This window comes from Dermacentor variabilis, chromosome 1 (genome assembly GCF_050947875.1).
Source record: "Dermacentor variabilis isolate Ectoservices chromosome 1, ASM5094787v1, whole genome shotgun sequence".
NCBI lineage: Eukaryota > Metazoa > Arthropoda > Arachnida > Ixodida > Ixodidae > Dermacentor > Dermacentor variabilis.
The window spans coordinates 167,110,642-167,129,073 of NC_134568.1; the positions used below are offsets into that span (position 1 = coordinate 167,110,642).

Genomic DNA, 18,432 nt, shown 5'->3' on the forward strand with positions numbered 1-18,432 from the left:
ATACATTTATACAGCGGCTTGCCTTTGTTTTTCGCTTCGTTTTAGTCGTATTTTTGATTACCGCCCCAAGCCGGTGGTAGTGCTATAACAGCATTGTGTGGCTGCTTGCTCGTGGCAGCGACGAACAGCTGTGCCGTCGCCTTGCCTCTTTTTCGCGGTTACCAAGTCGCTCACTGAGTAGTGGTGATTCGTTTAAACCCCTTTTGAATGCGATGCTGTCGAGCATACGAAACGTGAGGGCGCACCTTCGCATTTTTTTCGCGATTTCGCGGCAACATTGAAACGCCAGAAAAATAACTGGGTAAAATGTAGCGAGTTGCGAATCGTTGAATATGAGGATTTTGAATGTGTTGCATAGATGAACGGCTAAAACAGCATAGCGAAAAGGTTAAGAAACCCAATGGGTTTATTGCTAAACGCTGCTAGAGATGTGTGTGGCACTGGGTGCTACGCCCTTTACGATTAAACAGTTATTCACCACAGAAATAACTGTGATGTCATCGGCCTAATAATTGCAGCTGAACAAACTGACGATTTTGGTGACGCTTGCATCAGTAAACCTTCCCTAACTTAAAATGACAAAGACTCGCACTTTCTGCGTATGCCGTGGCGGCTTTCAGTTCCTTTGCGTGTTCTGTGTGGTTGCCTTAACTTTTTTTTCTTAAGGGAAAGGTAGTTCACGCGACCTGTGGCGTGGTGTGCTGAAGGTACTTTAGTTTGGCTCGGTTGAAAAAACTAAAGACCATTATTAATAGTGTCGCCTGTATATACACATTGCCTTCTTTTGTCTTCTTGTTTCTTCGCGCTTAACTCCCTTGACTCAGCCTTGCTTTGGGACGTTAAACTCCACGAACTATAATGACTCAGTTACTTGCGCAGCAAAGAGACACCATTGTTTCTGAACAACGAGCGTGAGTACAAGTTCTTTCAAAGCGTGTTAAACAGGTGTTCCTTATGCAGACCTGGGGCCCTATAACGTAAAACTATACCAATATGTTTTTATTCCAATCGCCTGACGTCAAATTTAAGGAACTGTCAACGCTAGCATCGGCCGGTGATCCGCAGCGTTGCGTGAACAGCCCATTCAAACGCTCTCCTCGTTTATTGGAGGTCACTTTTGTTTGCTTTCAAAACGAATATTATTGCCTACATTCAGCAGTTTTTCTTATCTAAATGGCTGCAAAAGGCGAGGAGCACGCTCAAGTGGATAGGGTTTCAACGGACCCGAGCCAGCGCACTGAATATAGATAACCGGACGAATAGGGAGGGGCCGGCGTCTGCGATTGGTCCGCATTCCTTTACTTAGCTTGCGGTGGCTCGTCGAAAACCGCGGTGGCGTGCAACGGACAGTGAAAAAGTGCCGCTAAAACAGATCCTCAGCAAAGAAGATTTGGCAGAGAGATGTCGTATACGTGCCGAAAGGGCTAGCTAATGTTATAGGGCCACGCAAAAAGTTGTGTTATTCGCAAAAAAACCCCCTGTTCTCCGGCAGGTGCAAGTAGCCAGTGCCTGAGCGATCGGCGGCAGCCATCTTTGATTCCCTTCAGAACGGGGCAGTCTGTGGCTATTCAGATAAAAAAAACAGTTTTGTTCGGCACATTAATGCATCGTTAACGCGTACACGTCTTTATGACGTTTTCACGGTTTTGTGACAACGAGTGACAGACAGGTGAAGTGGGTTCAGCCTGAAACCTTTTGACCAATAGCCGAAGGTTAATGGCGAAAAGGCGCCCAATTGAAATAATTTTTTTCTTTTATTCAGTCGAATCATGCATAATCAGCGTGTACACGTCATATCAGATTGGGAAGTATCGCGCTTTTCGAGACGTCACATGACAGACAGGCGAAGTGGTACACAAAAGCCCCACAAAAGTTTTTGACGAATCGAGGAGGGCTGATTGCAGATTTTGATAGGAAAGTTTGGAATAGGTTTACGTTATAGCGCCCCTGAGTATGCATGCCGCAGCCACTCCTCGCTCGATGTATTGATTTAAAGTGGGTCTGGGAGATTTTCCATCAAAAAAGCACGGCGAAGAAAGCAGAGATTGGAAAAGGATTATTGCGGCGATAAGAGGGAAGATACTTCTTTGTCATAAGAACATAAATATAGAAGGTATTCGTTGTCCGGACGTCCAAACCACGGTCACGTAAGAGCACACGACGACCAATAGCCCTTGACATCGAGTAAGTCATATTTCTGACCACATCCCTAAGATGGCAGCTTCTGTCAATGGCCAATGGTCGATGCGCGCCCGGAAGGCTTCCAGCAACAACCGTACTAGGGCGCGTGGGGCCAGCCACGCGGCCCGCGTTCTATATTGTTCTAGTATACTTGTTTCTGACAAAGCAGTCCTGTCACAGTCCCTAATATCCGGTAATGCAATTTCCTTCCTTTAATATTTAATATTATACATATTTTTCAATATATCTTCACGGTCTATATCTATGGTTTTGCAAGTGAGCTCCAATAGCAGTAATCGTTAAATGTAGTTTTGATTGTAGACTGCCACTTCTAGTTGTTGCACAGTTCTACGATATCAGCAAGATTGCCGATATCTTAGAACAAATTAAGCCGAAATGTTATAACTCCATTCATTTAGTAGCTCAATGCCTGACTGAGAGGTGCTCACTGTATGTTTTACTGATAGATCACCAACTATTGTGTCGAAAACATTATTAAGGTCAAGTGGTTTGTCTTCTGTCAATCTTACCAGCTGTTTCTGTTCTTTTTAAATGCAAGAGATCTCCTCAACAAGGCAATCGTGTTTCTCTGCTACTAAATATTCGCATGGTGAAAAGGTAGACAAAACCCGACAACATTTGCATGATGCCTTGCAAAAATAACGCAAAAACTTGTGTCGTTGAGCAGAATAAGGGCGGAAAGAAATTGTGTGGACTAGACAGATGCTCACTTACAATTGAAGTTTAATGAAAAGTTTCCAAGGAAGCGGAGGGGGCGCGCATGCACAGTAAGAAGGCCGATACAAGGCTCAAAGATATTTACATGCAGAAGTTTAAGAAAACCTAACACCTACTGAGATAACATACTTCTTTATCCGTCAGTGGTACTGACGCGACACGAACACACGTGGTTAATTAGGGGCACATCTGGCCAGCCTCAATCATTTTCCTCACCAGTCGCTCATTAGACTTCGCCATAATCGTTGCATTGTTAAAGAGCAGGCTGCATCATCAGTCTTTGATGTGCGCAGGTAGGTGCATACCACCCGCTAACCCGCTAAAGCCTTGAAAGACAATTAGTGCTGCCTTAGTCGGTCGTTTGTACATCGGCCCGTTTGGCCAATGTAAAGGTTACCGCAACTTAGCGGAATCAACAGAGAAAATATTGTTTGCTAATGTCCAGATATGTAGTTGGATTACAGGCGCTAACAATACAGCACAAAGTCTGTAATTCAGATATTAGTACATTTGGCCTTGTCGACTTCGAAAGTTATTTACAAATTCCACCAAACCTTTAGAATTTTCAGCAGAATAAACGATACTATAGATCTTTCTTGAAGCAATGTTACAAAACATGAAAAGATCACAAAGCTGTCAGGATTGCTTTAATACAGCAACTTCGTTAGGTTGCGGTCTGAGTTGGATCAAATTCAAATCAGTGGTGCCTCTATCACCATGTGTTCAGTGCCACGCTTCCATCCTTCAAAGCTGTTTTTTCCCTCAGATTGCTTTCGTGGAGACGTTTCTGATGACGGATTTTGTTAGAGATGGCTGCAAAAAAAAGTATTAGGAAATGGAAACACTTATGACTTGTGAATGCGAAAGCATTAATGTCCAATTGAACGCCGCTGAGCGGTCCTTCGAGTTATGAAATCCTCGCGAAAAAGCGAGCGCGTCGCGCCGCTTGCCCAACGCCTCCTAGATAGCACAAGGCCGGTGCACTTAAATCTGTGACGCCGTGCTTCCTTGCCCGACTGCCATAGAATCTAATGATGACGCTCCCGAGTAAGCCGCGATGCTTTTGACACCACCGCTTTCGTCAGGCCGGGCTCGGCAATGTGAATTTCGGTCCAGGTAGCATGATGTCTTAAAGCAGAGTGCGCAGGCCTGTTAAGTTGGAGGTGCTGCTTTCGCCCAGTGTGTAAGACACTCGACTTCTGAACGAGGGGTCGTAGGTTCGCAACTCACTCCTGCTACGTTTTTCCTTTCGAATTTATTCTGTTTCTATACATACATATTTTATAGCGATTTCTTAGACGAAGTCAGAACGCAGGCGAGAAAGCTTGTGTGGACAAGGAAAGCGCAGATAACACAGGCTTCCGAGACCAGGGGTGACGTGTCTGTGTCGCCGCGAGGGAAGCGAGCGCCGGAGGAAGAAGGCGCCTTGAGATGACGAAGAGAATGGCGCTCCGGGCAAAGTGCGGAGGAACACGCTGAGCGCTCGGCAAAGCAACGCCACCTAGAGAAAAGTCTAGGTGGCGTTGAGCGAAGTGGGGAAGGAGAAAGGAGGCAAAGTGTTGTGGAGGAGGAGGGTAGGGGGAGGCGTGCTGGGTCGACCTCCTCTGGTAGTTGCTATGAGTTCTGCGTGCTCTATGGACATACTGGATTCGTCTCGTGATTGAGAGGCCGAGCACCGAGTGAGAAGGACGGAGCAGCGACTCAAGCGACGGCAAGGCCGAGCGCGAATCGACCGACTGCGAAGTCGTTGCCAAGCGTCGGGAACGACTTGCTTTATTGCTTTAGAGTAATGGTATATGATAAATTAATAGTAGTAAATGGATTAAAGGTAATTTGGGCAGCACCCCGCCGCTGGTCGTATTGCCATTTATTTTCCCTTTGCCGCTCCTCGTAATTATGCTGCTCCTCGTATGTCCTAACTATGCGTTCCCTATCCATAGCGGTGCTGCAACGATAATGAAATGAGTTGCTATGCTGGTTTTTTATATATGAAATGCTAGTGACATCACTCCCCACGTCACATGCTGCCGTCGCCGCGGCGGCTTGCGCAAGAGTAATTTACTGGGAAACGTACGGGGTGAGAGCTACGTGCTTCGCACTGTTATCAGGGGTGCCTTATCATCAATGATACGGTTAGGATGCTTGTTTCGTGTTTGTTGTTTTATTGTATGCGAAGACACCAAAGAATGTATGCACTTTTCTCTTCAGTCATTGAAGGTATTTTTTCTCTTTTAATCGATGAAGGTTGTTTTTTTCCGTGAGGACACGCCGCGAAAAATGCCGACCAACTAGAGGCTAACAACATCGCTGTAAAACGATTTTTCATTTCTGATATGTTTAGATAGGAGCTCCTGAGTAAATTGCCCCTTAACAGCGAATGCCGGATAGCGGCAAACTGAAGGCTCTGTCGCGAAGCAAGCACACAGCGTAAAACATTATTACGTTTCGATGACAACGTTACGTATCATAAGAAATATAAAATGATGAATAAATTAGAGACCTCGAAGGATTCTGAACAGTTTTTTTTAGTGGGAGCGAGCCTACTACGCGAGTGACCAAAAGGAAGAGGGCACACGCTAACAGGACTTACAGCCGTAATTACATGAATCTAGTTTCCGGCCATTTTTCGTGCGCACATATTAAATCTCGCCATGAGCACCCTACTCCAAATTATGGCGCGTCCACTTGAATTGGTAAGTACCTGCACTAAATTTCGTCCGAGAACCAATTAAAGTTGAATAAGTGGTAAGAATTCATGTACTGAAAGACAGGCGCGCAAACACGGACCTCAACTAACCGAAAATGACAAGACATCCTTGTCGTTCTACTTGTGTCCCTGTTTGCACACCTACTTTTCAGTGCGTGAAGTTTCGTCGGATATTAAAGGGCGGTGACCACGCCGCGTGAAATCGAAGCACCAACTTCTGACAGCACCTCAGTGAAAAGGCGTCTGAATTATGTTCCGGGCTCCTGACGCTGAACGCTTCTCGACAAAGTCAGAAGTGTGGGTGAGAGAGCGAAGCGGTAATGTGTATCGTATCACTGGCGCCAAGAGTTGATCGAAAGCTGAGGTGCATTATCGAATAGCGATGTTCGACAGTTACGTTCTTGCACTATTGGAGAAAAGTAGTCGGTTTCATGTAACTTAGCGACTCTCATATACGGTTTGTGCATTGTGGTAATACAAGAACCAGTGAATTGTGTATATAGGCAATAGAGGAGCTTCGCAAAGCACGTCGATGCCTGTCGTGCAGTCGATCTGGGCGTGGTTCCGGCACACGAGCACCCGGCGGCACCAACTGGAGCTCGCGCTGGCCGTGGTGTTGTCGGTCACCATGCTGCCTGTGCTGTACATGGCTTGGGCGTACGCCTTCTTTCACGTAGCTCCACACGTGAACTGGGCCGTCGCTTTGGTTCTCACCCCTTACCTAATCTTCCAGACATCGACCTGGTTGGGATTCGCAGCCTACAGCTTCTGGTACGCTGTTTAACGCTTTCAGCGCCTCGCAGACTGCGCTAAATAAATTCCGCCCTATAGGGGCTCCATCGTTTCTTTCCACTCATGTATCCACATGAAGGTCTCCTTCGTAGAGCCGTTTCGAGTACTGCAGTGAAATTACCGAGATAAGACCGCGTCCGTCAAGAGCGCGTTTCTGTTAAAATGCCCAATGTGTTAAAGCATGTGCGCTCTAAAGAACAAAACTCCGAAGTATTGTTCACGCTCCTGGTCAACAACTCAGAACCCCTCACTCACGCGCGAACTAAAGTTCTTTGAACTTCTGTTACCCTTGAGGGACCCTTACCAAAAGGAGTGATTAATGAAGCCGTGCCCACATTAGGGCCAGTGAACATAGCCACCCTTCCGGGTTACATGTCGAAACTAGGGCACTCGGATGTACTCCCCAGGCGGTACACCCCGATCACTACCGGGTGCCGGGTTCGGGAGCGCCTGTACCCATAATTTTTCTTTTTCCCATTTGCGGTGGGTGCCGGCGGCGGGTTTCGAACTGCCCACCTATCGCAGCCGTGGCGGACGTCCTGTACACTAGGACACGACTGCTGTTACCAAAAGGAGTTTCGCCGCTGATACATAATACGGCGCCCTCTCCACTATGTGATTTAGAGAGCAAAACAGCAAAATACATGGCACTGCTTCCTTATACTGAAGCTGACAAAACATTAATTATAGTGCATCTCGTCAGTGCGAACTAAACATATAAATGAGTGAAGTAAGTTTAGTCGTGTCGATGCGCTGGATAGCTTCAAAATGAGCGTCGCTAATGGTCCGCTCTGCTCACATATAAGTTGTTCAGGCTTTGCGACGTATTTCGTATTACTTATTATCTATATTTGGTATTACTTTAAGTGCGTCCGTCAGACGTCAACGGCATGCAATCAGCTTGGCTGCAAAGGCTCAGTGAGCATGGCAGAGGAGCGAGTACAGCGTTCACGTCCTCACCAGCTGGTTCAGACCTAAGGGCCCGCAATGAGCACTGCGCGAACGCACACTATCGTTTCCGCTGTAGGCTGGTCTGAACGGTCAATAAACGTCGAGCTTAAGAGGAAAGCAAAGAAGAAGGAAAACATTCGCAGGTGTATGCCAATCTGAGCAACTCGTACATCAAAGACAGCGAAGTTGTATATAGGAGTTCTCACGCCGTTCGGATGTAAAACAATGATTCTGGTGGGAGGAGGGGAGGGGGGCATTCTCGCAGGTATCGCGGGAGTGCTGATAGAGCCGGGACAATGGGCTGACGGACCCTTGATTAGCAGCCGGGTTATCGATGCCCGGCAGGTCCGTGAACGCCAACACCGACAAGACACCGATGAGACACTGATGTGACGATCGCGCGAGAATGCGAATGTCAAGGTGATATAGTATGCCGCCCACAAAAATGAACCTTAGCCAAAAGACGCGGACGCGTTATACACAAGATGTTTGTCGATGAGGACCCATCCTAGCTGACATTAAAATGTTAGCGGGTGGACTAACAAACACACACAGTGAAGTTGTGTATTCCTGTGAGGCACACGCAAAGTAAGTTTTATAGCGTATAAATCTTCATAATTGCGTTTCAAATCAAGTTCGGCGCTCCGATACAGGCTGCGGTGCTGTCTCCTGTTTCACAAATACCGAGCATGCCACCGCTCGCTACTCTCGCATAAAACGGCTGTAGAAGTCCTCTGAATGATGTCAATGTGCGAGCCGGGGGCGGAGGAAGCCAAACAGTGACGATGCAGCCGAAGGTCAGTATGACGCGGCGGTCGCGTACATACAGGGTGTTTTAGAGCCCAGCTCTTAGCACCCATTCCTGCGGGGAGCGTCGGCGTTGGTGGCGTCGGCGGCGTAACTGAGAGAACGAGAGCAGGGAAAGATGAAAGAGCGAACGTGGAGCACGATATGAAAGGCACTAGCCGCGAAACGTGCCCGCGGGAAACTGGTGTCATGAAGACCCGCCCAACCACTCGATGCGTATTTGTAACTGATCTCAGCTGGACCGCTCGTTTCATACGGTCGTCTGTTCACGTGAGCTCTCGCTCGCGCTTGTTTGGTTTGCTTGCTTTGGTCTCGTTCACGTTTGTTTCGATTGTCATGGTTTGCGATCATTTTGTAACTGAACTGATTGTAAAAAAGAAAAAACAAACCCTGTATATTGTGGCAAAGGCTATGATGGTTTGACAGCATCGGTGCAGTAAAAGTTCTTTGTCCGACAAATTGTATTACTGCGAAGTAAGATCGTTTTTACAAGAAGTAAATATATTAATAAGGCATTATTGTGTTGTCAAGTTTTCTTCGAAGAGCTACGCACAAGGTTACGGCTGCAGGCGCATTATAAGGAGCTCGGATATTTATATCTTGACTATAGTGTACCTCACCAAACACAAGATACTCCTTAGTCGTGTGTAGCCCCGCGTTGACGCCTTTCCAGTATAGTCATTCGTGCACTTGCATCACTCAGCTCCTTGTTTCGAGGCTGGTTGCACTTTGATCGGCTCTATCTCTGCTCGCTCCAGGTTTCACCAAGACGGTTCAGCACTGCCAACAATATTGTGTGCTATGTACAAAACTGCTATGCGCAGTTTTTCCAACTTATTTGCATGTTTCTGCAACAGCACAGTGGCACGAGAATCAATTTTCTTCCTCAGTAGAAGTGTCGTCTTATGCGAGACGAAAAATTACGCCGTGGTGAGTTCCACAAACGAGGTTTAGTGCTCCTACTCCCCACTACGTGACCAGCCCAGCGCCAACCAGAGGCCACATGTATACGAGCCTCCCACGAACAGCCAGGGCGCTGCCCAACCTCAAATGGCACCCGAGGTTTGCGACTCCAACATGCCCTTGCGCTAATTCCTCCCCGCGGTTTTATAAAGGATGACACGGGTGGGAGCATCGACCAGACCCGCTGCAGGCGTAACGCGTAAGACTAATCAGCCTTGATCAATGCGCACTGCGTGATCTCATCTCAGATAGGCGCTTTGGCGATGAACTCCTCCTCTTCTTCTCGGTCCCCTTTCCTTTTCTCTCTGGCCTGCCTCCCGGCTGCGACAAAGTATTGGAAAGCATCACTCCCTCTCAGGCACCGCTCCCTAAATCGTATTGCACGGGAATCGGCGTAGTTGTCTTATTCGTGGTGCCAGGGGAAGCGCTACGAGGCAGCGCCTGTCGGTTCAAGCCAACCTGATTGGATTTCGATTGAAATTTCTTCATCCGTAACAGATAAAAACGAACCTTGCTCGGTACGTCCTCTTTTTCTCGTTTCCTTACAAGCATATGAATCTATCTTATGCGTCGGGCTGTGAAACAATAACCTGCATATTTTTTTAAATTTTTCTGATCATATAATATACTGCGGAGGGATAAGCACATATACAATGGCCTAGGTTTCTCTGTTACGGCCGGTACAGCGTGTCATTCTGCCTCTTGGAATAACAAAATCGTTTTCTTCTCTCGCTATTTGCACTCTGGTTCCCATATGTATTCCGAGTTCCACCCCTCTTTCAACCCTACTCCCTCTGAATTCGGCTGGGTTGTTACCGATTTTGATAAGGAACGCAATTATCTACTCGATATACGTGCACAAAAGAATCTTTTTCTTTATTTAATGACTACCAGCTGTTCATATTTTTGTTGAGAAAATTGAAAAGGTCCACAACTTCAGTGTACATTTTGAGAATAATTTCCGTTAAGGAAGAGGCAGTCGATTTTTTTTTTTTTGCCATTCCCTACCCTCTTACAGTGAAATAAGTTTTTTAGTGACGCTCTTTTATTTTCTGACGGTGGATCAAGTGCCGCCGTTGGATATGAATAATAAATTACTCGTCTGATCTGCCGTGTTCATCCAGTCTCTAGATTTTCCGCACATAGCTAAACAGAAGGACGTGTCACGACAAACACTAGGCAAACTTTCAAATGAGGTTTAGCAAATGAATACACGTTATTTTACGCCTATGCACTGAGGTACATACATAATTAACCGTTAAAAGAAGCAATGTTCCCTGTGGTAAAGCTTATGTAAGGGCGACAAGCTTCTAAATTTCACTAAATATAGGTCTGGGGTTATTGCCTTCCAGATAGTGTCAGGGGACAGTGAAGGGAACAGGCTGACATCACTAGCCGAAATGATATATGAGAATAAAGGATCTGTTAGTTCAGATAATTCAGGAAGAAAAACAACACTTATGCTTCATATGGTTATGGCTAACACTTATATGAGAACCATAGCTGCGATTGGGCGAATCGAACCACACCGCATAACTAATCTTTCATATACACGTGTCTAAGCGTATTCCATTGCAGTTGGTGGTGCTCGCATTGGTTGAAGAATGTTTGATAATAAAAATACTTAAATATAACCATATTCCTTTATCTTGCCGTAGGAAAAGTTATTAGCAATATCGAAAATAAGTTTATTACACTTAGATTTTTCCTAGATTAAAAAAAGTTTGATTCTATAAACCATTAAATATTATTACGCTAATTGTTTTATGGAATAAGAGGTATTGCGTTCGCCTTTCGAATGATCTTGAAAACTTTCAGACCAGGGACAAGCAGCCTGGTAACATCCGCATAGAGAACAGTTGTTGCCTCGCTTTGCATATCGATGATGTCGTTAACGTAGATGTTGAATAGAAGTGGGTTCAAAATGCAACCCTGTGGGGTTCCTGAGGGAATCGTCCTGTCGGAAGAGATACTATTTCCGTTGACAACGTGCTGTTTGGGATATGAACCAGTCAATAGACGAGGAACAGAGGCGAGACGTGGTACACACAACGACTAGATTTTATGATTGGTTTATATCTCAAAAATATGTACCAACTGACCGAGAGCACAACTCATCTGCAATAAATGTTGTTTCAACCTACACCATAAGTTGTCAATTTACTTGCACTATATTTGTAATCGATCAAAAGCCTTGCTATAAACAATGAATATGCCGAATACTAACTTTTCTGCTTCTATGTCTTTGATAATTTACTCCTGAACAAGCAGTGCACTTTCAGTCAACCAACCTTGCCCGAATCCATGCTGGCAGTCATTGAGAATATTACCTTTAAAACCAAACCTTTAGACGAGAGAAACTTCTTTTTTCCATGGCCTTGGCGAATATGGGCAATATTGAGATAAGCCTATAGTTGGTTAAGTCGTTTGTTTCTCTGCTGTGAAGTATGACTTACAGTGTCGCTTTTTTCAACCTTGTGGCAGGGAAGGACCCATATTCTAAGACCAGGTTGAAATATATGTAAGGGGGGATGCAATAACATGAGTCGCACATTTCACTGGGCTGACTTGAATCCCGTCAGTATTGGTCACAGTGCTATACTATAATTAGCGGCAAGCTTCTGTATTTTTTGTTTGCTCCAAGAAGATAGTTTGCGGGCACTGGATTATGACGCCTGTATTGGTTGAACTTAATTTTGTTGCCACCAAATTTGCGAGGCACTGATTGAACGTCAACCTCCAGTCATGATGAAGAAGATGTTGAATTAGCTTTGAGATAGGTGCAAGCTCAGTATACTGTAGTCATGGGCGCCTTCAATGCAAACGTGGCGGAAAAGCAGGCTGGTGAACAAGCAATTGTTACAGGATACAAAACAAGCATAGGAAGAGGAACATAAAGCAGGATACAGAGGCTCCTTATATAACTAGGAAATGAAATGAGATGGGTCTTGCAAGATATGTCCCATGGAAAAGCGGCATGATAAGATGGTATAACAGTCGAGTTAATCGAAGATGGAGTAGATATTCTGCTTGAAAAGCTTGCGGCCCTTAATACATAGTGCCTCACGAGTTCAAATGTACCAGAGATCTGCGAAAATGCCAACATTATACTAATACATAAGAATGGAGATGTTAAAAATGCAACAAATATAGGCAAATTTGCTTGATTTCAGTAGCGTATAAAATATTCACTAAGATAGTTTGCAGTAAAATCAGGGCAAGACTTCACTCAACCAAGAGAACAGGCTGGTTTCATGAATGGAGATTCTACAATGGATCACATCCATGTCATCAACCAGGTAATCGAAAAATCTGCAGACTACAATCAACCTGTTTATATGGCTTTCATAGATTACGAAAAGGCATTTGTTTCAGCAGAGATACCATCAATCATGAAGCTATTGCGTAATCAAAGAGCAAAGGAGGCATACGTGAATGTCTTGGGAAATATCTACAAAGAATCCGGAGCTACCTTGGTTCTCCACAGAAAAATCTGAAAATTGCCTATCAGGAAAGGGGTCAGGCAAGAAGACACAATCTCCCTAATGCTAAAGGAACTATTCAAGCTATTAGACTGGGAAGGCTTAGAAGTGAGGATCAACGGCGAATATCTCAGCAGCCTTTGGCTTGCAGATGACATTGTCCTTTTCAGCAATACTGGAGATGATTTGTAACAAATGATTCAGTACCTTAACCAAGAAAGTACAAAAGACGGGTTGAATATTAATATGCAGGAGACATGGTAACGTTCAATAGCCTGGTGAGGAAACAAGGATTGATGATCGCGATTCAGCCGCTAGAGTCGGTGCAGGAGCGCATTTATCTAGGTCACTAACTCCGAGAGGACACTGATCATATGAAGGAAATGTACAGAAGAATAAAAATGGGTTACAGTGCACAGCTGTTATTCTAGTTCACATTAAGGGAAAAATTGAGCTGGGCAGGCCATGTAATGCGTAAGGTAGTTAACCGGTGCACCATTACTGTTTCATCATGGGTGCCATGGGTAGGGAAACGCAGTCGAGGATGGCAGCAAATTAGGTGGGGTGATGAAATTACGAAATTTACGGGTGCAAGTCGGAATCAGCTAACTCAAGACAGGTGCAATTGGAGATCCTTCAAAGAAGCCTTTGTCTTGCAGTGGACATAAAAATAGGGGCGCTATAACGTAACACTATTCCAAACTTTTCTATTCTAATTCTGCAATAAGCCCTCCGCGATTGGTCAAAAACATTTTGGACCACCCCCGCTACACCTTTCTATCACGCGACGTCACGAAAACCGCGATAGCTCCCCATCTGATATGACGTGCACGCACTGATTATGCATGATTTGACCGAACAAAACTAAAATATTTATTTCTGATTCGACGCCTTTTCGCCATTAGCCCTCGATTATTGGTCAAAAGTTTTCGGTCGGCACCCACTTCACCTGCCTCTCACGCGACGTCACAAAACCGCAAAGACTCACTGCGTCAAAGTGACGTGTACGCTTTAAAGATGCATTAATATGCCGAACAAAACTTACTCTTCTTCGGAATAGCCGCAGGCTGCCCCGTTCCAAAAGGAATAAAAGATGGCTGCCGCCGGTCGCTCAGGCAATCGCTACTCGCATCTACCGGAGAGCATGGATTTATTTGGGTGTAATAAAAGTTCTTGCGTGGCCGTGCAATGTTTTCGAGCACTTTCGGCACGTTTACGACCTCGTGCTGCCCACTTTTCTGTGCGGAATATCCGTTTTAGTGTCATTCTTAAGCTTCCGTTGCATGCCGCCGCGATTGTCAACGAGCTATCGCAAGCTAAGTAAAGGAAAGCGGACCAATCGCAGACGCCGACACCACCCTCTTCATCCGGTTATCGATTTTCAGTGCACTGGCTCGGCCCCATCGAGTCCCTCTCCACTCGAGCATGCTCCTTGCCTCTTGTCAGCCAATTAGATAAGATAAGTCGCTAAGTGTAGGCAATATTATTCGTTTTTCAAGCAAACAAAAGTGACCTCCTATAAACGAGGAGAGCGTTTGCCTGGTCTGTCCAAATAACCCTGCCGGTGACCACCCGATGCTTGTGTCGACGGTTACCCCAATTTGACGTCAGGAGATTGGAATAAAAACATATTGGAATAGTTTTACGTTAAAGGGCCCTAGGTTGCTGCTATTGCTACTACAAATGCTACTGCTGATGATGATGATTGAAGGCTCCCGATAGGGAACTTCCAGAAAGTTGTCATGTGTGTGACGTTGGTTCAGAAGTAATGTGGTTTCACACGGCACTGGTGTCGCCAGGGCCTGCTGCACCTCTTTACGGATGGCACTGTTGATATTTAGAGAAGTGGTTACGTTGACTGGAAAACATTGGATAGCTCTTCGACGAAGATTTAGGTGGGTTCTCGATTATTCGCTTTGGATCAGAGTGATGAAACTTTCTTTAAATCTTTCTGCCGCGTTAAAATAGCTGAATATTTTTATTTTCTACTCTACACTTTTTTATTTACTGTCGATCTTTCGCTTTATTACATTTGATCACTTTGTTTGCGCTACATATCTTACAGGCATCTTCTACTAGTCTCCACAGCCTGTTTCATTAACGTCTCTCCTACTGTCCTTACAACCTAATGCTCTGGTCAAATAACTGTTACCATGTTTCTCGTTGAATGAATACAGGATTATATTCGATTGTTCTTGCACCAATTTTCACACGCATGCTGTACTATATTCATTTTAACTTGAAAAGCGTTCTCCTGTAATAGCGCGTTCCCAGACATCCTAGTCTGGCTTCGAACAGTAAAGCATTCCCCTTTGAATTACCATAAAGCTTTACATTGTGATTTAATTGATTAATTTATCATTATTTTGTTTTTTCCTGTTCAATATTGTTCAATGGCTGGTTTTCTCTCCATTTCTTTCATCCAGTATTAGTGTTTGCGCATCTCTCACATTACATTTAACCTCCTCTTACCTGCCGCTATCCAATTTTCATTAACGTAATGATTACTGTTTAGATTTCTGGTTCTTCTTCTGTACTGTGTGTCAACACTTTCCGCATGCCTTAACGCAGCCGCCCACCGATTTTGGATCATGTTCTGCAGCCGCCTTACGAAGCACATTTTGCTCGGAGGCTCTTGCACTTCAAAGCACGCGAGCCCATGTCTCCTTGAAATGTTTCTTTTGCCTTTCTTACATGCGTCCCAAGTGTTAACGTGTCGACAGATCTCTGATTAATTTGCACTCCCACCTGCAAAAAGGTTAAGAACAGCGCCGAGTTGGCAAACATGAGCCCAGTAACGGGTACCTCGTACTTCATATTTGCTGAAACCTCGTAGCGCTATACTTTTCATTAAGGTAGCGAATGACAAAAAGGAGAACCGAGGGGCCAAATTTTTGTTAGTTCGAACCATATGAAGCCAATAGATTAAACGGAAAATGTAGGATAAATTATTTGTTGTTTTTAATTAAAATGCAGAAATGGTAAAGTAAAGGAGAATGAGAATGTGCGAAAAAACAACTTGCCGCCAGTCGGAGCCGAAACCACACCGTCTCCCACGTTTCTTGTATCTTTCCGCATGATTAGTTCACATGTTTTGCAGTGTAGCTAGGCCCTTCTTTGATGCACACTCAGATGTATTTGTACTCAGCTACTCTTGGTGTTTCATTCTCCTTTATTGTGACCAGCTGAGCAGTCGCGCTGAGTAAACAGCATGACGCCCGATTTCTTTACATATACAGTAAAATACCAAAGGATCCCACCCCTTTGCACGTATATGTGCGAGAAATAACACAAAGGCCGTTTCAGCGAACACTTTCAAAAATTTTTACAGGTTGCCTGTGGCACATAGCACAATTCTAGTTTATGAGCTGGTGTACTCGAAGAAGCGAACAATACTTGCGCAAAAACTGAAATGCAGAATCGACGAATTAACAAAATTCACTAAGTAGGTTTTAACTGATTACCTTATGGTCCATATTGCAATTTACAAATTCTAGCCGTGGACTTCACAAGGCGGATCCACTTGGAACGAATTCTCAGGATGACACCAGTTTCAAGATTTGAATTCGCGATTTTTGCAGAGAAATGCATTGGCGTTGCAGTTACTTTCTGAACAAAACGTTGTTTTATGCATTGAAGCACAAAAGTAACTCAAATAACTCAACAGCACAGAAACGTCCAGTATTCAGTACTCCTGCGCTAGCGTATAGCGCCTCAGGGTGCGCAATGGAGGGCCTTATAAATTATTTGCGGTGTTGTTCAGGAGCTGAATGCGTTCAGGCATTTTCCGCTTAAGCTGATTTAATGAGGAGACAAACGTGAGCGTGGCTCAGCTGCAAGGAATCGCGCCACTAGCAGCTGGTGTACGGCATCCTTCTGTAGCGGTGTGATTCGGCGACACCAGCCCACCGTCATGCTCATCTACAGAATTCTGCTCTTACGAGTGAATGCAGTTTGAGCGCCTTAATTTGAAGAAAACATATCTGGGAAAAGGTTGTGGGAAGATTTTTTTTATTTCTTACCTTACACGTCAAGAAGTGTTCGTAACTTTGGACGCAGTAAGGTTGGAAACGGAATTGGTGGCTATTTAGTGTCTTCAGAAGCTGGTTTATAAACTTATATTTCAGCCTAGGTGGCATAATGCGGTCGGCCTTCCTGAGTATTCCTGTAAAACAACAACAACAACAACAATTTATTGCTATCTTGCACTGCGGTACATAACGTATGGGGCGAGTCAAAGCCAAGAAAGAGGCTTGCGTGACTAAAGGTCCGGCGAGGTCGGCAAGCTAAAAGCCAATGGCAACGAGAATAACTGAATCCACACACAAACGTCACATTGTTTAAAAGATGACAGGAATTCAACTGACAGCAACCTCATGCAAATAAAGTGACAAAAATAAAGAACGACAAAGGACAGACAGACAACAAACATATAAAGTTTTACAACAATTTAACCCAACTTTTCAAAAGACGGTGACCTTCAGAGTACACTTTTAAGTTTCAATACAGAAAGGCATTTGCGTACAGATGCTTATAATTGGCCCAAGCGCATATGAAGTTGGTTATTATCCAGGCGTACCAGGGGATACTAAATAGCTGAAAAGCCATTCAACTTCTGTTTGATGCTGATGAATGACAGTGTTTTCCTTGGCGAGTTCGGGAGGATAATGAGTTTTATGAACCGTAAAATTTATTCTATCAGCCCCGTAGCGTCTCAAACAACAGCGTCAGCGCCTTGCACAAGACGCGCAGCGTCTCAATTGGAGCGTCAGAAAAGGCTATCACAAGGTAAAAATTCGAGTTAAATTAAATTCTCGGGCTTCACGTGCCAACACCACGATCTGATAATGAGGCACACCGTATAGTGGGGCACTCCAGAATAACTTGGACCAGCAGGGGTTCGTTAACGTACACCTAAATCTAAGTACACGGGTGTTTTCGCATTTCGGCCCCATCGAAACGCGGTCGCCGTGGCGGAGATTTCATTCCGCGACCTCGTGCTTGGCAGCACAACGCCATAGCCACTAAGCAACCATGGTGGGCGGAAGAGTGCGAGAGCGCTCTCTTTACCACCGTTATCACTACATGGCGGTACTACCACCGTTCGATGGTACCGCACGATGCGATAAGATTGTACCGATACCATCAGTACCACTCGTACCAACGTTTCAGCATAGTGTTCCACGGTACCAATACCACCAGTACCTCAGACCGTTACTACCCTTACCACCTTTACCAATATCCGTAGTGACCAATACTATCTATACTGCACAGTGGTACCAACACTACCATGAACCACATGGTGGACCACAGGTACCGATACCACGAAGTACTGGTATCGGATCTCCAGTACCAGATTTATTTTCGGGATCGGTGCGCTACTGGTAATAGTCACTCTATTGGTACCACACAGTGGTAATACCGGTACCAGTATTACCGCGAGCTCCGGTACCACCAATACCAGATATATCTTTGGCATTAGATCACCGGCATCAATACCATTGGTAGAACCTGTATCGCAAGTGGTTTCTACCGGGACCGATACCACCGGAAGTACTTGTGCCACAGGTACCAGATCAATCTTCAGGATCGGCGCACCACTAGAGTCACTGGTGCTACCGGAGCCAATTACACCACGAGCACCATCCAACCGGCACCGTATCTATCCTCGGGATAGGCGCACCACTGATGCAATCGGTACCCGCACCACGGGTACAACGAGTACCAGATAGATCTTCGGAATTAGAGGGGAACAACTTTAGACCGCTCACTGTGGGGTTCGGCGCACAAAAGAGGCTTCAGATCCGCCAG

General features: G+C 45.1%; 1 protein-coding gene across 1 annotated transcript in view; it reads left to right on the forward strand.

Annotated features, from left to right (window-relative positions):
- LOC142572455 (uncharacterized) overlaps nucleotides 1–18,432 on the forward strand; it is a 40,823-nt gene that overhangs the window by 12,378 nt on the left and 10,013 nt on the right. Inside the window, exon 3 of the transcript XR_012826084.1 lies at nucleotides 6,174–6,397. The gene's annotated coding sequence lies outside the window, so the exon portion shown is untranslated. The remainder of the gene's footprint in view (nucleotides 1–6,173; nucleotides 6,398–18,432) is intronic.